Source organism: Anthonomus grandis, chromosome 16 (assembly GCF_022605725.1).
Source record: "Anthonomus grandis grandis chromosome 16, icAntGran1.3, whole genome shotgun sequence".
Taxonomy (NCBI): domain Eukaryota; kingdom Metazoa; phylum Arthropoda; class Insecta; order Coleoptera; family Curculionidae; genus Anthonomus; species Anthonomus grandis.
Genome location: NC_065561.1, coordinates 16,776,572 through 16,792,030, shown reverse-complemented (window position 1 = coordinate 16,792,030; position 15,459 = coordinate 16,776,572). Strand labels below are relative to the sequence as shown.

Below are 15,459 nucleotides of genomic sequence, written 5' to 3'. Positions count from 1 at the left end.
GTTAACGTAATTAGGTAGATTAAAATCACCCAATATACAAATATTATTACCAAAAATGCAGTCAAGGGATGTTAGACACTCAAACAGATTTTCTAAAGTTTCAGGAGATACTGGAGGAGGAAGATATACAGCAAAAACTAAAATTGACGAGAAATCTAATACAATCTTAACACCAACAATATCTATACCGGGCTCAAGATCAACACTTTGATTTACATCTATTTTAAAAGCATTAAACTTTTTATTAACGGCTATCAGACAGCCCCCACCTCGTGCTTTTCCCGTATTTAGAAAATCTCTATCGGCTCGAAAGACATTGTACACAGCCGCAACCACCCCACCATCAGATATTGACGAATCGAGCTATGTCTCAGTAAGCGCCATTAGATCATACCAACACGCAGAGGTGCTATTTAATAAATCTGCAGTCTTTGTTCTCAAGACACGTACGTTCTGATAATAGATCAAAAAGCGCTTACTAAGTCCGGTACTCGGTGCAGTATAATAATTTTGGTTGTCTTAATTATTAATATGGACTGAATGTTTCTTATTTCTCACTTTTTTTCATAAGATCCCTGCATTTGATCATCTTCACATTGTAGCTTGCACTGGTGAGGTCACCATAGTGAGATCAATCATTATGCCGTATATATATATATATATATATATATATATATATATATATATATATATATATATAATAACGCCGTTTTAATATTTAATATTATATATATATATATATATATATAATAACGCCGTTTTAATATTTAATATTTATAATTATATGAAATTTAAATAATATTTTAATTTTTTGTCCAAAACATCCAATCTCATAGCACTGCTTTTGTATTAAATAATTATTAATATACATATATATAATTATATGAAATTTCAATAAACAAACTGTGTTATTAGACTAGATATTAATGACAAAACCAGCTGGTATTTATGCGTATTATTTTAAAAAACAATGATTTTTGAACACAATTTCTTACTGGTAAGTTGTGTGGGGCGGGTGGGGGGGTAAGCGTAGGGTTAATAAAAAACGGTTTTTTGCAGAAAATAATTGCTTGAGACAAAAATGCTTTTTAAGAATTATAGTAAAAATTAACCCTAATTTATTTCTCGAGAGCAAATCGAATCGCTATGAAAATTCCAGTAATTGTGCCATTTTTAATCAAAAATATCTACACATATTGATAACAAACAGTTTTCCATACCTCCAGACCGAAAATCTGTTTAAAATTAAATTTTCTGTATAAAAATTTTCCTTTAAATTAAAATACTTGATATTTTACCCCCGAGGAGGAAAATATCTTAAATTTAAATTTAAAATTTAATTTTTCGCAACAAATAAATCGAAACACTAGAGAGGTCCTGGCAGTGGACGCTGAGAATCATCAGCATTAACAGCATCATTCAGTCTGTTAATATTCCTAACAAAAACATTTTACGATCAAAAATAATTAATTTTCTTAACTCTGAGAGACATAACTCTGTCCCTAATAATTACAACAAACAACACCTTAATTCTGTTAAAAACAAAATTGAAACGCATTATCTTCTAATTTCCAGAGCAGACAAAGGCTTTTGTTTGGTAGTCATGAATAGACTCCACTATGTGGCTAAAGTGACGAAATTTCTATCGACTAACGACTTCGTGGCTATTACTAGGGATCCAACCATTAGTTTTTTCTCAAAACTTAAGAATTCTCTAGATCGATGTCTTATAACTCTGGAATACTTTAACACCACTAAATCTAACTTATACCCTATGAACCCACGTACTCCTGTGCTCTATGGCTTACCTAAGATTCATAAGGAGGGGAACCCGATAAGACCAGTAGTTTCCTTCGTAAACTCTCCTTGCTACAAATTATCCTCTTGGCTTAACAATACTTTAAGAGAAGTAACTGGTTTTCGGAACGAATTCTCCATTAAAAACTCAATTGAATTTGCCAATTATCTAAAGCAAATAGATGTTCCAAACAATGCCATTTTGCTTTCCTTAGATGTAAAGAACTTGTTCCCTAGCATACCCTCGTCAGATTGTTTAATATTGGTTGAGATCCTGCTAAACAATAACAGTACTTTGCCAAAACTGGTGGTAGATAATCTTATTCACTTTTTATCATTGATTTTGGAACAAAATTTCTTCAAATTTAATGATCAATTCTTTAGGCAAAAATCTGGTCTCGCCATGGGTTCTTGTCTTTCACCATTTTTGAGCGAGGTCTTCATGGGTCACTTGGAGGAGAAAATCATGAAAAGTTGTTTTGGGGGCTTTTTGAGAGCTTATAAAAGGGACGTAGACGATGTGTGCGTGTTGTGGGTTGGTGACGAGAATGATTTATTGGATTTCTTGTCATTTATTAACTCCCTTCATAATCAGATCTCTTTTACGCTGGAAAGAGAGACAAACGGAAAACTACCCTTTTTAGATCTTCTTTTATATCAAAATAATAACAGTATTTCTTTTGAAGTATATCGCAAACCTTCTGCAACAGATAATATAATCCAATTTAACTCCAATTCCCCTTATCAACACAAATATGCAGCCTTTAATTCAATGTTCTACCGTTTATTTAAATTACCTCTGTCCAAAGACGCTTTTCAAAAAGAACATAATATTATAAAAATAATTGCTGTAAACAATAATTTCTCACTTTACAGCTTGAACAAATTATATTACAAATTTTATAATAAATATAAACTGTCCTATTACATCGTCCACGCACCGAACAACATCACCAACAATAATAATTTTAGATGCCTTAGTTATTTCGGCGGCATTTCTCAACAACTTTTTTAAGCCTTTCCATAGCTTTCAAAACGACTAACTCGCTAAGAAAGAACCTAGTAAGGACGTTGGATAAAAGTGATTCTCTATCTAAATCGGGTGTATATTGTCTTAATTGTAAGGATTGCCCTGCTGTTTATGTGGGACAATCAGGAAGGAGAGTATCCACAAGGGTACAGGAATACCTAAGCCTCGTTAATAAGTTCAGGGACACCAACACCACAGAAACTAAGTCAGCATTCGCTAACCATTTATTATCAACGGGTCATAGTTTTTCCGTCCCTGAAAATGTTTCCATTGTTCACGAGTGCCCTAAGGGTAGAAAGTTGGATCTCTTGGAGAAAATGGAAATCACCAAAGCCAAAAAGAGTCCAAATTTGACATGGGTTAATGATGTTTTCATCTTTGAGCCAGGACTTTTAATAATCTTATCTAACCTCTTGTTTCTGCTTACGATACGCATACATATATGCCTTTGACTCTAATATGCATAAGCAGGGCTGGTCGAGTGGTTAACGGTCTGGTGTTTCACCGAGATCAACTTTAGAGCGTCGGTTCAAATACTACACCTGTCACGTTTTTCCCTTTTTATATTTTTTGTTGAATTTTTGTGCCGTGTTATTGTTTTTATTACAAAATATGTGGGTTTTCTCATATTTAAATTTCATTTGTCAGTACTTAGCAGGTCATCTAGCTATAAGGTAATTTTAACTAATTTTGTTTAAGTGTAAGGTTTTATTGTAGTTACGTGTGTTTTCTGTTTATTGTAGGTCTGATGATGCTTTATTAGCGAAACCTATTACCTGATTAATTAAAAAGATATTTTGAGACTGAGACTTAAGAGTTTTTATTTTTTCTCTAAAATACTTGAATTAGTTGAAAAAATAGTTCTCTTGATAGACTAGAGTGTGTTTGAATGTCTAGCCATTTTTTCTGAATAAATTAAAGCCCCTATCTCTAAATTCAGTATTTTCAGTTAATTAATATTGCAAACAAATTAATTTGGTAATTTTTTTACATGAAAGTAGAAACTTCTTATGACTATTATTTCTTGCATTTATATGCTTCGTTCACAATCTCTTCTTACGTCTTCCAAAAATCCAATTAAAGCACCCTGAGAATGGCTTAATATAGGTCGAAACGTCAGCAATATTAAACTCTAAAACCTGATTTTCATGTGACTACATCTATAATACTTACCCTCTTGTTACTGGTTCCGTCAAAAAAACTCGACGCTTGCAATGTCAACCACAGCTGGTTGAAGGGGACCAAATGTTATTAAAACCAATTTGACCCGAAGTCAACCAGCTAAAGCTAAACCATTGCCTTCGCTTGGATGCTGATAAAACGAACTTCTCCCTAAAAAGTCATATGTTAGTCTATACTAAAATTGATGATGAAAACAGTCAGGTTATTAATAGCGCAAACACCCGCCATTCATTACTATATAGCTTGTTGTTGTTGCACCAAAATATCACCACTAAAAATAATCTTCACAACTTCTATTTACTTACGGCGAGCATTATTTGTTCTTAAGTTATTTTTAAAATTCAGCATGCACCAATTGCTTTTTGAGGGTTGAAAGTTCACCAATTATTTTCTATACGCTTACCTGAAGACCTCGTTCGGGCCAATAGATCGGATATCACGATGTGAGAGGAAAAAAAAAAGGCGACTCTCCAAAAGAAGTAACATCACGGCGAATCGTGTATCGCGCCGGCAACATATCGGTAATAAGAATCCCGAGTCAAGCTATTTTCAGTCTGGACGCACTGGCATATCTGGCGAAACGCGGCCCCTAGTTCTCCGGATATCGCGTGTTCCCTCTGGATACGAGGAGGATTTTAGGCGGTGCGCACACCAAGTTTCGACTATACGTCCACGGCCAACAACGCCGCATTGATGATATCGCTCGAGTTCTCTCTGGATTCGAATCTCTGGATAAGAGAACGTACAAATTGTGTGAAAGTATTTTTTTTTGGGAAAGTGCTGCAGACAAGTTTCTGGGGTTACAATGATAGATTTACAGGATTTGAGTTTGATGAAAAAAAAAAGATAAAATTAAAAGACTTATTATTTTATTGGCATTTGTTGCTGTAAGTTTAAGTCACTTATTTGTTAACCTGATGAATCCACTGTTTGGCATTTTTCAAATTTCGCCCTAAATTGTTTTTACAGGGTGTATTTTAATATTGCGACAAAATTCAGGGCCATATTCCTCGTTTCTATCAACATAAACTTCTTAGATTTCACACTACAGGGAGGTTTTTTTTGATAAATTTTATACATCTATTTGACGCATTTATTGGAATGCTTTACCAGAAAAACTTCAAGAAAAAATGCTAAAAATAGAGTTTTAAAAGTGATACATGAATAATATAATCAGATTTAGGCGTTACGGCTATGCACAATAATGGTTTTAATTTTTTTATGCGAAAACCGTGCATCGGGCGAAAAATTACCAAAAGACCCGACTTGCTCTAAAAGAAATAGAGAATTAAAAAATATTTTTTATTACAAGAAAAACCAGTGACGTATCTTTTTCTTTTAAACAATTAATGAAAAAAATTAAATTGTGTGTAGGAAATACTTTATGGATGAAACTGCATAGGAATTTTCAGAAAAATTACCACAGGGGTATCAAATTAAAAATCGAAAAAAGTTAGTTTTTCTATCTCTATTTTACCACTCTATAATGTAAAGGGCAAATATTCATAGGAACTTTCTTGCTTAAGTTCGTCCAAGGAATACGCCTCTAAATTTTGTTGCAATATTATATAAAAAAATTATCCTGTAATAACTACGTTTACTTTTAAAACCCCATAGATCCAGGATTTATTAAATTTTCTGAAATAAACTACGAGCAGTAAGCTTTTCGTGATTTAGTATTAAACCAGGCAAAAAGATGATGGTCTGATTCAAGTTTTGATGACTTAGATATTATAAGCAAAATTGCTTAAGTACATGTACTGTAAGAACTGAAGAAGCTCCATTTAACGTTAATGTCATCAGATATCCTAGGCCCGGTGGATTTTGTACAGAACCAGTATACCCTAATGTCAAAATACCTTAAGAAATTAAAAAATGATTAATTTCAGTAAATTTAAAAGCTGCTTACCTGATGAATAGAATGACTTGGTGCAAGAGAAATTATTTTATTATTTTTTCATATATTTATTAAAAGTTTACGCTTTTTTTGTAAAAATAATTTAATATGAGAAAGTTGATATGTGCTTTTTTTTATAATTTATAATTTTAATTTCGGAAATACATTAAATAATTAAATCTTTAAAAAATGTCAACTGAAAATGGCTTAGAACCATGCTTATGGAATTTATCTGGTTTCTCTAATAAGTGACTTAATTAAATTAGCCATAATTTATTTACTTAATAAAATTGCATTATGTTACGAATTAAATTATAAGAAAAATTATAAAAACCACTACTCTTCTTCAAATACTTAAGGAAATTAAAATTTTCTCCCAATGAGAATTCCAGGACGTATTACTTTGAATTATTAATTTTTTTTATTTATATTATACTTTTTTTACAGACAACAATTTATTCGTCAATAAAATAGTTATATAAAAATTAATACGACTTTATTTATTATTTAAATATTGTTTTTTTTTAAATCGAAACCCCGAAAGCGTGTTTGTGCTTAAATTGTTAAAAGCTTCAAATAAAATAAATTTGCTCGAAAATGGAAACGGTTCAAAAAATAAAATTGATTAGTCTCTTTTTTGTCTGTTTGTTGGTTTACTTTGAGGGTTGTTTTGAATAAAAATTGATTATAAAAAAATATTTATTTTTTTTTATTTGGCTGTTTTGTCTTATTTTTATGATAAAAAAGGGATATTGAAAAAAAAATTAAAAATGTAAATTAAGTATGAATATCGGAACAAAGGAGACGTGAGAATGAATACGAAATGTGCAATAATGGGTAATTGGGTTTGTATGCTTTGGCCAGTGGGTTTAAGGGGGATGTAAACCAAAGAGCGTTGAGTAAGGTCCAAAAATGGTTGAATTTAATTTTGTTTATAGTGAGGGGCTGAAAAATTAAAAAATTGGTCCCAATAAATATAAAAAAGTTCACAAAAAAAAAAAATTTTTTTCACTTAAAAAAAAGAACCCTAAACCCTAAATTATTTAAAAAAAAAATCCCCGTTACGGCCGATATAAATTAACTATTAAAAATACAACTTCCGGAATACACGACGCGTCACCTATGACGTCCGACGCGCGAATGCGATGTCGTCACGGATCGGATTTCCCTAGACGTCGTCTGGCCGACGTCTCGGCGTCGACGTCGCAATTGGACGCGGCGACGAGTGCGTCGCGACGACGTCACGAGCCGCCGGGGTCCAGATCTCGACTACAGATTTCGCGGGGTCGCAGCATCGCGAGCGAGCGTCGCGACGCCCGCGCCTGCGCCGCCCTCGCGCGCTCACACACACCCACCGCGCGCCGGGGTGCCGTTACGACCGACGACGTTGGGGGGGGTCGCGTTAGGGGTGACATGTCGGCACCGGGGGGGCGTGGGGGGGGGGAGAGCTGATAGGGAGGGGTGGTGGAGAGGTGCGGGGGTGGGTCCTACTTACCTATTGGACCCTTTGGTGGAGGCCTTCAAACCTACTGACATAACCTAGATTTTTGGGGGGTGTTGGGCTTGTTTGTACTTAAATGCATGGTTTATGTGAGGGATGAAAGTAATGAAATTTTTTTTCAGATTTTAATATTTTCTTTCATTTTAATTGAGGTTTTTATACGAAGTGACGATTTAAAAATAGGCATATATTAGGAAGGAAAAACTGAATAACAAGAACGTTTTTAAACTAACTTTATAACGATACCAAGCCACATTTTAGAAAATTCTCTTTGAAATTTTTAATTATTATTTAATTAAATATTCTAAACTATGGCTACCCATATAAATACTCGTAGGTATTTTATATTAGTTGTTTGCTATGGTTGTTTTGCTAAAAAATAGCCTTGTTTATAAATATTTGCATTTTATTATCACAGAATTTAATTTAAAAATAACTTGTACTAGTATTATTATTTTAAGAGCACAGTTGACACGGTTTAAATGAAAAGCAGCATTTCTTTATATCTTTGCAAATTTTTACCCGTATCTCCGTTATTTTTACAGTTTTTGTAAAAGTAAAAATTCATTCTTATAGATTTTTTTCCATAGAATCTGGTGGTACCGTCAAGTCGGGGGACCTTGACTCACGGGGGTGACTTTGTCTCAAAACAAGGAAAAAAATTAAAATTGTGTTTTTTTTTTGTAAAAATAAGTATAACAAAATTAACGTATAAAATTTATACATAAACCTACATATATGACGAAGTAACACATTCTTCTTCCATTTCACACATATTTAAAAAATATTTTATATGACGAGCGAAATATTTAAATTTTGAAAAGGTCATATAATTTGTCCTGCAGCGTAAATTCATAAATGTGTTACCTATAGACTAAGTCTACTCTTAGCTCTATTTTTATGATCGAAAAGCATTCGAATAACACGCGGGTTTTATTTTAGTCTTTCATTAGACAGCGTGCCGTTTAGTACAATTTTCGGGTGACTTTGGCTCAATTTAAAGAATACCTGTTTATTGTGTTTAATAACAAATAGGTGAGTTTCTAATATTTTAAACTAGTTAGTCGTAGGTAAAGCCTATCTAGAGCTTAAATTTTCTTTAAATACCTACCTATCTGATAACAATATTTTACGTTTTCTTTCCAATGTTTTTATCAACGGTTTTGAAAATAGCTTTTTTTCAGTAAATTATGCCTTCGACCTACAAACGCACAGCCAGTGCTAGGAGTTATGTTAACTACACTCAAGAGACTTTAAATAGAGCCGTAGAAGCAGTAAACGGAGAACTCTCTCAGAGAAAGGCTGCCCTACAATTTAAAGTTCCAGTTGGGACAATTTTAAATAGACACAAAATCAATAGGTGGTCAGCCGGTTTTTACAAAAATTTGAAGGAGAAGCATTTACTTCACATATTTGCACTCTTTCTCATTATGGGTTCCCCATCGACCAAACCGACCTTAAATATTTAGTTAAAAGCTACTTAGACCGCGAGGGCAGAACGGTGAAGCAGTTTTCAGAAAACATCCCTGGAAAAGATTGGATTTTTTTTTTCTTCTAAGAAACCCAACACTAACGCAACGGTTTGCGAGTAACATAAAAAGATCACGGGTCGAAATAAATGAAAGAATTTGGAGGAAGAACTTAAGGACGTTCCGCCAAATTGTATTTGGAACTATGACGAAACGAATCTAAGTGACGATCCGGGTCGTAAAAGAGTTCTGACCAAACGCGGGACCAAATATATAGAGAGGGTCTTAAATACTAGCAAATCTGCCGTATCCTCCCTACGTTGTAAAAGTAAAGTAAAGTTTATTCATGCTTATGAAAAACATTTTTTCTTACAATCGTCACAAGTAGATAAATACATATTAAAAAATTATTTCACTTACAAACTATTAAAGTTTTACACTGCAAATTAAAATCCTTATCCAAAATATTAAAAAAATAACACCCAAGATACAATTTCACAAATACTAAATAAAATAATCACAACTTACAAACAGTTAAAATTTTGGAGGCCCCAATATCAATTTCAATTTCCCAAAACCTATTTTTGTTTCATTTTCACCAATTTTCACAGTTGAGCTTGTAGATACTCATCAAAGCTATAGAAGGCTCTATCAGCAAGTAATTTTTTTACTGAGGCAGCAAATAGTTTTTCATTTAGAGCTTTAATATTATTAGGAAGTTTAGGAATTAAAAAAGCTTGGGGCATAATAAGTAGTTGAGATACGAGATTTATTGAGTCTTAGAAAGTGCATTTCCAGGAAATCTACCTGTCGAATGCTGTGAGTATGAATTTCTGATCTCTGGGTATATTTTTGTAAATTATTTTTTGTATATATTAGACATTCAAAGATATACCGTGATGGAAGTGTAAGAATTTTAAGTTTTCTGAAAGAGTCAACCCTCAGAGATCTTCTCTGCAGTTTAAAGATTCTCCTAGCTTGAGGTGCATGACCCCAAGCCAAGAGATATAATTGCAGGTGGACTGTATTAGCGCATGGTAAACCATTAACAAAACATCCTTATTTACTGTGCCTTTTAAGCGTTTTAAAAGAAATATTTGTTTTGCCCATTTATTTGCAATGAACTCCACATGCTTATCAAATATCATAGTAGGATCTAAGTGAACACCCAAGAATCTCACCCCATCCGAACTCTCAACATTGGTACCCTCTGTATTTCTCAAAGAGAATAGGACTTCCTCCGTTTTGTTGACATTTAGGCTAAGTCTATTTGCACTGAACCACTTGCCCAAATCTGACTTTACCTCCACCAGCATCAGCTCCAGTTCTTGCAAACTTGTACTCCTGCAAAGAGCAGTAGTGTCGTCAGCAAACAGCAGCAGCCTAGACTCAATTGACCTGTCGATATCATTGACATAAATAATAAAGAGGAGTGGCCCCAAAATAGAACCCTGTGGCACACCATGAGTTATTTTGCATTCTTCTGATAAAGCTCCACCCGAACAGGTTTTCTGTACACGTCCAACAAGATGAGTTTCAAGAAGTGATAAACTGGATAAAGTTTAAGCTTGCTCAGAAGGATCCTATGGGATATGCAGTCGAAGGCCTTTGAAAGGTCACAGAAAATTGCCCCAACATGAGACCCCATTTCAAAGCCCTCAACTACATACTCCAGAAGATCCAGTATAGCCTTAACAGTCGATTGTTTTTTCCTAAACCCATACTGAAAGTTTTTGAGGGTTTCATTTTGTTCAAAATAGATATAAAGTTGATTTTTTAAAAGTAGCTCAAAAACCTTCGATATTATTGGAATCAAAGATACTAGATGGTAATTATTTAAATCATCTCTACTCCCTTTTTTAAAAATTGGTATGATTTTTTGAATTTTAAAGCCGCTTGGGTAGATGCCTTCCCTTATATGTATGTACATAAATTTAAAAGCTTTGTTAAAGGATATATTAAATGCTCTTTTAATTGTTTTAGAAGAGGGACATTCATTCCATATATGTCTCTAGAATGTTTATTTTTTAAATTACTTATAGCATCTCTAACTTGCATATACGTCACTTCACTAAAAGAAAAACCCCCCACAGGGACACCCGACAGGCAGGCCTGATCCATAAATGATTCAGCAGTGACCGTGGCCAGTGGAATCTTCTTGAGAGTTTCCTTAGCTATACCTGAAATAAATGTATTGAACTCGGATGCAGTAAGACCCACGGGCTGCTCACTATTCACCTTCTTTCTTTGGCCATTTACAATCTGCCAAGCAGCTTTCGTTCTATTATCAGCCTGTAGTATATATTGAGAGTTTGCGACCCTTTTTGCAGATATAATTTCTTCCCTATACCTTTTTCTAAAGATTTTGACCTGTTCTGCAAGTTGTATATAAATCAGACAAGCCATGGTCAACCTGGATAGAGAATGGTCCAGATGATTCGCGATATAACAGATCCAAGAGCGGTTGGTTTGATTCGTTGTATTTGGAAGACTGGTTTATTTCTCTGGTTCTGCCCAAATTAAAAAAAAAATAAAAATTAATTTTTGCATTTTGGGTGTCCCAAAATGCAAAAATTTCAAAAATACCCTGTATCTTAAAAAATAAAAGGGCTATAAAAATTTTGTTAACAGCATTTTTGGTTTTCCGAAAAAGTAGCACAGTGCCGCGAAAACCGCAACTCTCTATCTCAAAAAATAACGGAGATATCCCGCAAAAGTACCCAAAATGGGACACCCTGTACAGCATATATGAACGTGTAGACATTATATCGCGCCAATATACTCGCGGCTCCTTATATACTCGGCAGACCTCGCGAACCTTCCACGTGTCTCCAGAGATGTCATGCGGTGTACACGCATAAATATGCTTAAATAGGTGACATGCATAAATATTTATTTAAAAAAAATCATTTAGCCTTAAAGAAATTTATATATTAAGGTATACAATAAATAAATAGAAACACTTTTTACGATAAGAAATGTTCTATTTTTATTTGATTACGAACATTCTTATCTCAACAGGCCGTCGTCTGAGTCTGCTTCAGTTTGTGTGACCAAAAGACAAGCGAAGCAAAAGGACGACAAAGTCTGTCAGGTGGTTTAAGCTCTTAGGTGAAATATTGCAAGAAGAGCCCTTTGTTGGCAGTGAAGGATTGCCCGTACAATCTGATGAAATTATTTAACTGACGTTTTGTACACGTATCAACGAGAAGAAAAATCAGCAGGGCTTTTCAGATAAATAACGTGTGAGTTTAGGGTAGTCTTTTTTAAAAGCTTGAATAAACGAGTTGTCTCACTAAAAAAGAACGTAAGAGTGCCCAAGAGAAAATGTTTAAAATAATTGTTTTTCACGAATATTATTAAGGAATAGTTTCATTCTCAGGTCAGTGTGAGAATGTTAATTTTTGACATTGTTTCAGCACGAATTCATGCTTCGAAACATGAATTAACGTCACTAAATGTAAAAAGGTATAAACCTATTAAGTGCCCCTCACACGATCAATATTACTGACAGTCCTGTAAGACGACCGCCCATGCTCAGTATTTTCTATCAGTCATCAGTCTGCTCGAACCGTCTCTTGAAGTGTGTTCAGTCACCAGTCTGCTGAGTTGCTCCAATCCTCTGCTTCTTGAACCAGTTAAAGCGTGTTCATTCGCGTCATTTATCTGTTAGTTATTTTAGTTATTTCGCTATGGATTATAAAAAGAAAGCTTACGCTGCTGAAACAACTTTTAAACTTTTTTTACATACCTTGGTTTGATTCATGGAGTTTTTTCCTTTATCTGGTATTTGCACGTCAGATAAAAAGTACATGAAACGTCCACGGGCTTGGCTCATACACATCGTCTGTTCCAGTCCGTTTGGAATCCTTAATTTTTTTTAACTCTCGCCTAAAATTGCTTCTTAGCGTATTGATTTGTTTTTTTACATCGTCAATGGTCGCATTTGGTTTGTACTGTACAAACATTTTAAGCAGAGCTTCATATCCTCTTCTTTTCTTATCTCTGTCACAATATTCAGATATACTTGAATTCCACAATTCGGGTATAGACCTATGTAGGTCTCACAAAGCTTCACACAAATCAGGTGAAGCTATCGAGCTCAGAGCGGTCGTTTCCTGAGGTTCTTCCATTGTGCACGGTACTCAACTTATCTCTGCCTCTGTCTCTGCATGGTGAACGATGCAATTCAGACTGACGACTGTTGGAATGATTAACAGTCTCGCTCTCACATGGTCAGTATTTTCATGAATCTTTTAGCTCCACCCCCAATGACAGGATCCCGAAAATCACATCAGTCATTCATTCACGACGCAAAATACGTCCTATAGTAGTATATAAGGTGCTTTATAAAACATTGGCAATAAATCTGCTAACATATGAATTTCTTTACTTGTTCCAAATGAGTTCCTGTGGCGCCACCTAGAAATCATGCTCGAAAAACATGAAAGGTAAAGGTCATTAAATTTGATTAGGTGCACTATTTCAATAAATAATTAAAAAATCGAAACGGAATTAAATTTATATGATAGTAGTCATTTAAATAAAAAAAAATCGAAATCAATTTAAATTAAAAAAAAATTGTCAACTTCCAAAGCTGGCTTTTTGATTTAATTTTTTTTTAAATGCTTATTGTGTACTTTTTCATAGCTTCTTCTAATTAATTAATTAGAAGAAGCTATGTTGCAATTTTCGCATCTCTCAATTTGTTAGTTTCGGAGATACGAGCGTTTATAAACCCACGTAATCTAGAAACAGCTGCGTTCCAATTTCCACATCTCTATCTTTCTTAATGTCAGAGGTATGAGCACTTTACCTCTCTGAATTTCCACTCTCAACTTCCACTTCCAAGGCGGGTTTTTTTATTTAATTTATTTTTTTTAAACCCTTAAAAAGGTGTCTTAGAATTTTTTTAGAAGAATCTACATTCCAACGTTTACATCTCTGATATTTCTACTCTCAACGATATGAGCGTATTGTCCCTAATCGAAATCTTCTTATTGCAACCCAATTTGCGCACTCAAGAGCTTCGTTGGCTCAACGTGTATATACTAATCATACACCCCTCATAAAATTCTCTTTGGAATTCTTAACATTAACTGGAAATTTATTTTCTAAATCGTATTCGGCCGCCTTAATTCCTATGGCACAGATTGCATTTTAAAGGTTCGCGTGCAAACGTTGAAATCGGCCACACCCAGAGAAGGCTTTAAAAAGGATTAGATTTTGTAATTTCTTGTAGATGCATATTTAATTCGCCCCGGTACTAAACGGTAATTACGGATATTTATTATTTGATTTTAATCTGGAACGGCGGATTTTAAGCACCGCACGTATGAAAAATAGCCATTAGCGTGTTTAGCACCAACGGAAGGAAAGGGAATGTCATAGGTTATTTAGAGAAAATAAAATTATTTAATAGGCTTTTAATTGCGACGTTAAGATTTTGAGTCAGGAAAATGAACAATTTGGGATATTGGCATGTTTCACTTCACTTCACTTCATGGACAAAACCCTAAGTAAAACCAAAACATCGTTCACCGATTTCTCATATGCAATGGGTGATATGAATAAAAATGTAGTACCTGCTAAAGCTACAAGTATTAGCATTTTCTAGGCAGTATGTACTTCAAAATTGAAAAGAAACTACATTTTAAAGCAGATACTTCTATTTTTTCCGGAACTTGCTACATCGAGTAGTATTTACCAAAAGTGTTTACTGCCATTTGAAGTACCTACTAGATGCTACGATTTTCAAGAGAAATGTAGTATGTATTTAAGTGTTGCGAAGTTGCTATAAGTGCATCTTCACTAAGAATGCTACGGTGTTATGTTTGAAAATGGATGGACTACGTAACAGAAAAATATATAACGTAAGACGCGACTACGATAATGATCTTTTATGCTATAAAATATTTCGGTAATTTACCAATTGCTTTTAATTATTGTTCAAATTCTTTATTCTTTTAGGTTTAGTAGGGAAAACGTAGCTAACATATTCCTGACCGAAGTAAATGAGACTCGAGGAGGTGCTCTTACGCACATTCAACAAATGGAAGTTTTTTTAAGAAGCCTAGGTATGTTTTAGTTATTTTTGTTTAAGGAGACCCTGGATTTCAGCTAGGCGTTGTCCTTAATGTTGGAATTAATCAATCAACTGTTTCAAGAATTATTAATAAAGGGTCACATGAAATCTGTAGCAAGAAAAATCATTGGATTAAATTTCCGGCTACCCAAAATACATTCAATACAGCTAAAGATGAATGGGCAGCACATAACTCAATACCTTATGTCATCGGTGCCATTGATTGCACTCGCGTTAAAATTTTAAAACCATATGTACATGGCCACGAATATATTAACAGAAAAGGAGTTTCTAGCATAAATGTTCAAGCAACATGTAATAGTGCAGACATTTTTACTAGTGTTGATGCTTCCTGGCCTGGATCTGTCCATGATTCCAGAATTTGGTACAATAGTCCTACTTACCCTATTATGGTTAGCAATGAAGAGAGAATTTGTCTTTTGGGTGATTCTGGATATGGTGTAACTCCTTGGATGTTGACACCATTTAAAGATCCCA

General features: G+C 34.1%; 1 protein-coding gene and 1 long non-coding RNA gene across 2 annotated transcripts in view; one reads left to right on the top strand and one right to left on the bottom strand.

Annotated features, from left to right (window-relative positions):
• The window catches only part of LOC126745839 (uncharacterized), a 79,274-nt gene extending 75,162 nt beyond the window's left edge, over positions 1-4,112 (bottom strand). Inside the window, exon 1 of the long non-coding RNA XR_007663729.1 lies at positions 4,001-4,112. This is a non-coding gene — a long non-coding RNA (uncharacterized LOC126745839). The remainder of the gene's footprint in view (positions 1-4,000) is intronic.
• The window catches only part of LOC126745834 (E3 ubiquitin-protein ligase MIB1), a 760,932-nt gene that overhangs the window by 523,525 nt on the left and 221,948 nt on the right, over positions 1-15,459 (top strand). The window lies entirely within an intron of this gene.